At 41.7% G+C, this 7576-nt stretch overlaps 1 protein-coding gene across 2 annotated transcripts in view; it reads right to left on the bottom strand.

Moving 5' to 3' along the window:
- Positions 1-7576, bottom strand: part of Dennd2c (DENN domain containing 2C) — a 99196-nt gene that overhangs the window by 66346 nt on the left and 25274 nt on the right. The gene's annotated exons all lie outside the window — the stretch shown is intronic.

The following is a 7576-nucleotide window of genomic DNA, read 5'->3' as shown; positions in this document are numbered from 1 at the left end:
ACCCAGGTTCAATTCCCAGTACCCACATAAGCCAGATGCATAAGGTGGTGCTTGCATCTGGAGTTCACTTGCCATGGCTACAGGCCCTGACATGCCTGTTCTTGTTCTCTCTCTCTCTGAAGCACACACACCACACACCACACACACGTGTGTGTGTGTGTATGTATGTATGTATGTGTATATATATTTTAAATATATATATTTAAATATATGTATATTTTAAATCTGCTTAAGGCCGGGCATGGTGGTGCATACCTTTAGTCCTAGCACTCAGAAGGAGACAGGAGGATCACTGTGAGCCTGAGGCCAGCCTGAGACTACATTGTCAACCTGAGCTACAGCAAGACTCTACCTTGAAAAACCAAAATAATAGGGCTGGAGAGATGGTTTAGCGGTTAAGCGCTTGCCTGTGAAGTCTAAGGACCCTGGTTCAAGGCTCGATTCCCCAGGACCCACGTTAGCCAGATGCACAAGAGGGCGCATGCATCTGGAGTTCGTTTGCAGTGGCTGGGGGCTCTGGCATGCCCATTCTCCCTCTCTCTCTATCTGCCTCTTTCTCTCTCTGTCACTCTCAAATAAATAAAAAGAAACAAAAACATTTTTAAAAAACCCAAAATAATATTTTGCTAAGAACTGGGTAGGAATTTGAAGTTTTGGTATTTTTAATTTCAATTAAGTATATTTGTTAAAATATTAATGTATCTAATTTATAAATCCTGTGGATAACTATTTAATAAAGGCAATAGGGATAAATCTTATAGAAAATTTTCTGCTAAAAATAAAGCAAATGAAAACAAAGCAAAAGCAAGTGTCAAACTGGCTTCTACTTCCAAACTCTTAGCATCTTGCCCACTGCTTCTTGAACAGTGTATCTTGAAGGCAAGCCCATTCAGGATGTCAGCCTCTTATCTTACTTGCATCAGAGGAAGCAGCCTTATAAGTCACTGGAAATGGCTCCCAGAATAGCAAGGCAACTTAAAAAAGTCCTAATTGTACTCATGATGCACTGCACAAATTTCTCAAGCAGTTACAGTGTCTAATTGAAAGGTGAGAAACATGATTCTTAAAAATGTATAAATTTAAGTCTTTCTCAGGCTTATCAAGTCTGTGTAACATTCATTATGGGAATTTTTTTTAATTTTTTAATTTTTATTAACATTTTTCATGATTATAAAAAAAATCCCATGGTAATTCCCTCCATTATGGGAATTTTAATGAAAGAAAAAAAAGTGACAATTGATCTGATGCAAAATATATTTAGAGGATGAGACAAGTCAAAGAGACAGAATAACGCTAACTTGGAGATTGTGTTACATAGTTGGTATTCATAAGTTATTCAAGGGACTCCAAAGCTACCTCTCTGCTACCCATTCATGTTGTTGGTTGGTTGGTTGGTTGGTTTGAGGTACGCTCTCATCCTAGCCCAGGCTGACCTGCAATTCACTATTTAGTCTCATGGGGATCCTCCTCCCTCTGCCTCCCAAGTGCTGGAACTAAAGTTGTGGGCCACCATGCCTGGCTGCCACTCACTTATTTTAACAAGAACTACCAAAGGCTTTATTTCCACAGCCACATGACCCTACAATTACTACTCCAGTGATAATTCCTGGTGGCTCCACCTTCAAAACAGCTTTGCCAGCCGTGGTGGCACACACCTTTAATCCCAGCACTTGGGAGGCACAGGTAGGAAGATCATCATGAGTTCAAGGCCACCCTGAGATTACATAGTGAACTCCAGGTCAGCCTGAAAATAGACAAGAGACCCTGCCTCAAAAGAGGTGGAAGGTGGGGACTGACCTAAAGTTGTCTGCTGACTTATACATGCACACTTTGGCATGTGTACACCCACACTCATATGCAGAGATGGTCATGGCTGAAGCCATGGTTTTTTGTTTGTTTGTTTTCCTGAGGTAGGGTCTCACTCTAGCCCAGGCTGACCTGTGTATATGCATGTATGTGGAGGTCAGAGGACAACCTCAGCTGTCTTTCCTCAGGAATGTGATCCACCTCTTTTTCAGACAGTGTCTCTCACTGGCCTGGAGCTTGCCAATTAGATTAGACTGCTGGCCAGAAAGCTCTCGGGATCCTTCTGTCTCTGCCTTTCCAGTGCTAGGGATTACAAGCGTGCACCACCATGCCTGGCATTTTACATGGGCTCCAGGCTCATGCTTACAAGGCAAGCACCTTATTGACCTGGCTACCTCCCTGGCTGTATTTCCTTTCTGGTGCACAGGATTGAACCCAGGGTTTTGTACCTTCAAAGCCTGTACTCTACCACTAAGTTACATCTATAGCCTGAAAGCAGAATTTTAAAAATATATTTCGTGGGCTGGAGAGATGGCTTAGCGTTTAAGCGCTTGCCTGTGAAGCCTAAGGACCCCGGTTCGAGGCTCGGTTTCCCAGGTCCCACGTTAGCCAGATGCACAAGGGGGCGCATGCGTCTTTCATTTCGTTTGCAGAGGCTGGAAGCCCTGGCGCGCCCATTCTCTCTCTCCCTCTATCTGTATTTCTCTCTGTGTCTGTCGCTCTCAAATAAATAAAAAAAAAATTAAAAATATATTTCTTATTTGTTTGCAAGCGTAGAAAGATAGAAGAGAGGCAGAGAGAAAGAATGGATATGCCAGGATCTTTAGCTGCTACAAATGAACTCCAGAGGCATGTACCTCCCTGTGCATCTAGCATGACATGGGTACTAGGGAATCAAACCCAAGTCATTAGGCTTTGCAAGCAGGCACCTTAACCACTGAACCATCTCTCCAGCCCCTGAAAGCAAAATTTAAGAGCACACAGTAACCTTCAGGATAAAACGTCTTGAGAAGAACCCATATTTAAGTCAGAGTTGTTGAAATTTTTATCTCAAACTCTGAAGAAAAGAATTATTTCTGGTGTGCCCATATTCATTTTCTTCCTCTCAAACAAACAAATAAAAATTAAGAACTGGAGGGATGGCTTAGCGGTTAAGGTGTTTGCCTGCAAAGCCAAAAGAAGCAGGTTCAATTCCCTAGGACCCACTTTAGCCAGATGCACAAAGGGGCACACATGTCTGGAGTTTGTTTGCAGTAGGTGGAAGCCCTGGCACACCCATTCTCTCCCTCTATCTCTGTCAAATAAATAAATAAAAATTTAATTTAATTTAAAAAGAAGGCCGGGTGTGGTGGCTCATATCTTTAATCCAGCACTTGGGAGGCTGAGGTAGGAGGATTGCTGAGAGTTCAAGGCCACCCTGAGACTCCATAGTGAATTCCAGGTCAGCAAAAAAAATTAAAAAAGAAAAACCTGGAAAATAAGAACCGAATGCATTTAATGGGGTTTAATATAAGCATACATTGTAGAATCAAACTAATTAACATACTCAGTATCTTTTTTGGTAGGAAGAACATTTAAATTTTATTTATTTATTTATATTTGCAATGTTGGGGTACAAATCAGTGCCTCACAAGTGCTGGGAAGGACACCAGCAAGTGGCTGGGAGAAGGGAAGGAAAACAATGGGGTGGAGGTGGGGGGACAAGAACAAGGTATAATGATATACGTGTATGCAAATGTCATAACAAAACCCATTACTATGCATACTAAAAAAAAATTAATTTCAAAGAAGATAGTATAGGTGGGAGGAAAGAAGAATGAGACTTAGGAAAATACTTCCTCTCAGTCCAAATATCATGGAGGCTAGATATCACAGCAGTAGTTCTACAAATGTAGTTTCCAAGTCTGTATTGCCTCTGGGTTCCAGAGTAACTCTTTAGAAATCATATTATAATCCAAAAGTTAATAGGCACAGTTAGAGAAAAGTCAGTTCATATTCCTAGGGATTCTGAGTTTTGTTTTTGTTTTATAAATGCTGATTAAAACTTAGCTAGAAGAAGAATAGATTAATAGGGGTGAAAAGGCCCAAAGTGAGGTCAGGGGAAGAAATTGAGTAAAGGAAAGGTAGAGGGAGGGCTAATCAAAATCTAAGAGGATATAAATAAATCATATGGAATCCTCCAGTTTTGGACAATGGAACACTCAGGAGCCATATATTGTTGTTAGAAAATTTTCAGTGCCAGGGATGGGATACCTTCCAGTGAGTTGTTGGTCAGGGAGGTCCCTGATGCCCTCAAAACATTATAGGCCATTGCCGAGGCCCTTGGTTTCCCACCAGGAACAGATGGTAAGACTCTACTACTGAAGACTCCACTTACTTGGGCTGCAGGGCCCCTGGGAAATCCTGCTAGAACTGAGCTGATAACCTCTTCCATGTAGACCAGCTGACAGAAAGCTGGAAGAAGCCATTCTACATGCAGTTCAATGGGAGAAAGAGATACCACCAGTGAAGATACTCAACAATGGACACTACAAGCCTTATAATTGGCCAGCCAAGGCAAATGAGCCAAAGGGTGCAATAGTGGCACATCTATCATGGTGGAAACCAACTACCCTATAATTGGACTGGAGGCCCGCTCCATGGGAGGGAATACATCCGTAGTACTGAAAACTTAAAACAGGGGTAGTCATGAGCCCTAGGGGAGGTGTAACATCTGCTGATGTATGGATAAATGTATATACTATGCTTATCAAACTGCCCAGTAAGCACTTCTCTTAATATTCATACCCTTATATTAATGCTACTCTCACTTTGGGTAGAGAATCTTCTCTTTTCAGATGGCAGTGACCTTGGATGACTCAGAAGGTATCATAGTACTGGAAAGAAGTGACTGGAGTACTGAGTAATATCTTGATCACACCTTCCAAGGCTCAGGGTCTAATGCAGAAGAGGTGGCGGAAAGAATGTAAGAGCCAAAGGAAGGGTAGGACTCTTTACAACATGCTCCCTCCAGACATAAAATGACCTGGATATCCATGACCTCACAGTGCCTGACACTACCTACACAAGACCATCATAAAAGGAGGAAAAGATCATGAAATCAAAATAAAAGAGAGACTGATTGAGATGGGGAGGGGATATGATGGAGAATGGAATTTCAAAGGGGAAAGTGGGGGAGGGAGGGTATTACCATGGAATATTTTCTATAATCATGGAAGATGTTAATAAAAATTGAGAAAAAAAGTGACTGAAAAAAAACTTCACTAACTTTATGATATAAGAAGTTGGTCATCATCAAAATAAAATAGAGACTAACAGAGAGAAGGAGGGGATATGATGGAGAGTGAAGTTATGAAAGGGAAATGGGAGAAGGGAGAGGATTAGCATGGTTTATCATCTGTAAGTATAGAAGTTGTTAATAAAAAAATTATACATTAAAAAAAAGTTGGTCATAGCCTGGCATGGTAGTGCACACCTTTAATCCCAGCACTTGGAGACTGAGGTAGGAGGACTGCTTTGAGTTTGAGGCCATCCTGAGACTACAGAGTGAATTATAGGTCAGCCTGGACTAGAGCAAGACCTACCTCAAAACAAACAAACGAACAGGGCTGGAGAGATGGCTTAGCAGTTAAAGCATTTGCCTGCAAAGCCAAAGGACCCCGGTTTAATTCCCCAGGACCCACATAAGCCAGATGCACAACGTAGCACGTGTCTGGAGTTTGTCTGTAATAGCTGGAGGCCCTACTGCACTGCACTCATTCATATTCTCTCTCTCTCCCTCCCTCCCCTCTTTCTCTCTCAAATAAATAAAAGATTTTGTTTTGTTTCATTTTTCGAGGTAGGGTTTCACTCTAGTCCAGGCTGACATGGAATGCACCATGTAGTCTCAAGGTAGCCTTAAACTCATGGTGATCCTCCTACCTCTGCCTCCTGAGTGCTTGAATTAAAACCATGTGTCACCACACTCAGCTAAATAATTTATTTTTTTAGTTGGCTTAAGGGCTGGAGAGATGGCTTAATGGTTAAGGTGTTTGTCTACAAAGCCAAAGGATCCCAGTTTGATTCTCTAGGACCCACATAAGCCAGATGCACAAGAGGGCACATGCATCTGGAGAGTTTGCAATGGCGTGCCCATTTTCTCTCTCTTTCTCTTTCTCTCTCCCCCTTTTTTCCAAATAAATAAAAATAGCAAAAAAAAAAATTTTTTTTTAAACGTTGGCTTAAGGGGACTGGAGAAATGGCTTAGCAGTTAATGCATTTGCCTGTGAAACCAAAGGACTCAGGTTCGATTCCCCAGGACCCACAAAGGCCAGATGCACAGGGGGCACATGCATCTGGAGTTTGTTTACAGTGGCCAGAGGCCCTGGGACACCCATTCTCTCTCTGTCTGTCTCTCCTCTCTCTCTCTCTGCTTGCAAATAAAAAAAAATTTTTTTTTTTTTAAGTTGGCTTAAGAAGTGAGTTCTCTCTCCAGACATGGCCTGGATATCCATGACCTCACAGTGCCTTACACTACCTACACAAGACCATCATAAGAGGAGGAAAAGATCATGACATCAAAATAAAAGAGAGGCTGATTGAGATGGGAAAGGGATATGATGGAGAATGGAATTTCAAGGGGGAAAGTGGGAGGAGGAAGGGTATTACCATGGGATATTTTTTATAATCATGGAAAATGTTAATAAAAATTGAGAAAAAAAAAAAAAAAGCTTGTAACTAAGACCTCCAGCTGCCAGGCTAGAGGAGGTGTCACTGTGGGCATATCCTAGGGTCCAGCCCTAAGGTGTGTTTGGGGTTATTCCAGTCTAAAGATATGCAGAGTGCTTGAGCTTTGCCTGTGGTTCCTGAAGTGTGCTTGCTTGTACTGGCGGTGGCTGCTTTTTTGTCTCTCTGCCTGGACCTGGGAGAGTGGTCCAACTTCTTCTGCCATTATGGAACTTCCCCTGAATCTGTAAGCTTCAATAAATCCCTTCTTCCCATTAAAAAAAAAAAAAAAAAAAAAGTGAGTTCTTTTTCTACTTTACTTACAGTGTATTTCCTCAGTGGCTTATACAGCCTGTGAATGTTGGAACATTTCTACATATGATGCACTTTGCAGTAGCCTTATCTTACGATCTATAGTTGTAGGCCTGTATATGCTTTAACATATAAGCTAATTGGTACACTTCAAATCATATCCTTGAACTTAAATATAATAATCAACTAAGGACTAATAAAATGAGGTAGGCCTGTAAAGCCATGTTTTAACAAACACCAGCATCTTAAGGACATTCAACTAAATCTACTTAAAAAGAAAATTATATGCTAAAAACATGAAAAACTCTACAACAGTTTTGTTTGCTTGCTTGCTTGTTTTACTCTGTGGGTCAGGTTGGCCTTTAAACTCATGGCCATTCTCCTGCCTCAGCCCCCAAGCACTAGAGACTTGAGCTACCATATTCAGCTTTAGTCTTGAACTTCTGATTGTCCTGCCTCTACTTCCCAAGTGCTGGCATCACAGGGTTAGACCACTATGCTCAGGTTATGAGGTACTTAAGATTGAACCCAAGGCTTCATGGATGCTGGGCAAGCACTCTACCAACTCAGCACATTCTCAGCAGGAAAAATTCTACCAAAGGTTTTAAAATTCTCCAAGCAATACAATGGCATGGCTCATTACCCATATCATTATTCCTCTCCCAAAAAGAAGGCTATAAACTGTGTGTGGTGGCGCATGTCTTTAATCCCAGCACTTGGGCAGCAGAGGAAGGAGGATCACTGTGAGTTCAAG

This window comes from Jaculus jaculus, chromosome 19, assembly GCF_020740685.1.
Source record: "Jaculus jaculus isolate mJacJac1 chromosome 19, mJacJac1.mat.Y.cur, whole genome shotgun sequence".
Lineage (NCBI taxonomy): Eukaryota > Metazoa > Chordata > Mammalia > Rodentia > Dipodidae > Jaculus > Jaculus jaculus.
This window is presented reverse-complemented; position numbering and strand designations above follow the sequence as displayed.